Here is a 1,040-nt window from a genome sequence, read left to right on the forward strand (position 1 = left end):
ATTTATCATTTTGATGGCGGATTGTAATCCAGAAAGGATTATGTGTTTATGAAACACATGTGAATGAAATTAAATTATATTCCAGTTTTAAATGTGCTTCTGATTACAGATAGCCTGGGATTACACAAGATTTGTATTTTAAAGACAACCAGTTCGAAGGGAGCATAATTTGCTTTTTGGGTTAAAAGAATTTCTTAATATGAAGTTCGAGTGGTATGACAATTAGATTAGACTGCAGAAATTAAAATCTACTCGCTTATACACACTATATTCACATAGTTACGTAATGCTGATGTTGTTAACATTAACAATTTGAGAATAAAGTATAACAATAATAATAATTTGCACGGTTTGATGTGATATAAGCTAATTAGATTAAATCACCATTGGTAGCTCGATTTTATTGTAATGCTGTTTTCATCAGTTGGTCAGAACAAACGTGGCAAACTTGTTACTTGTTCAAATTACAATATCCGGTGAAAATTCTTATTTGGGTCATATATTCCAAGATGTAGGCTAGAATCTGTTATTGCAAAGTACAGTAAATATCCACACCGGAGCGGTGACTGACTGCCATACATTCACCTCAAAACATTAGATTCATCTGCGCTGGAGCCGTGCCGCCGCACAACCCATGCAAGGAAGATAATTCCATACACACAGCTGCAATTGCAGGTTTTCAAACAGAGATGGCGACAAAGAGGCAAAACTTATGGACTGCAGCTTTAAAGAATTTTTTTCAATATATTTAAAAATGTTTCAGCATGGACAAAAAATGCTGCTCCTATAAGCGTTTTGAGAGGGGGAAAAACTAAATTAGTAGGCTGTACGTTGCATTTTATTATTACATTCAGAAATAATGTAGTCTAAAATAATGGTAAATAAAAGCAAAATAACAAACGCAATTAGGCTATTTTAGTTCCGTTCTCTCCACAACAGATCCTCTAAAGTTGTATTTAGGCTAAATATAAGCGTCAAACCAAAACAAATTAATTTAAAAGCAAAACTGAAGCCTACCTCTCTCATTCTGCACGAATCCA

General features: G+C 33.8%; 1 protein-coding gene across 1 annotated transcript in view; it reads left to right on the forward strand.

Annotated features, from left to right (window-relative positions):
• Window positions 1–1,040, forward strand: part of LOC107727225 (T-complex protein 1 subunit epsilon) — an 8,346-nt gene that overhangs the window by 896 nt on the left and 6,410 nt on the right. The window lies entirely within an intron of this gene.

Source organism: Sinocyclocheilus rhinocerous, unplaced genomic scaffold (assembly GCF_001515625.1).
Source record: "Sinocyclocheilus rhinocerous isolate Xijiao unplaced genomic scaffold, SAMN03320098_v1.1 scaffold65, whole genome shotgun sequence".
NCBI lineage: Eukaryota > Metazoa > Chordata > Actinopteri > Cypriniformes > Cyprinidae > Sinocyclocheilus > Sinocyclocheilus rhinocerous.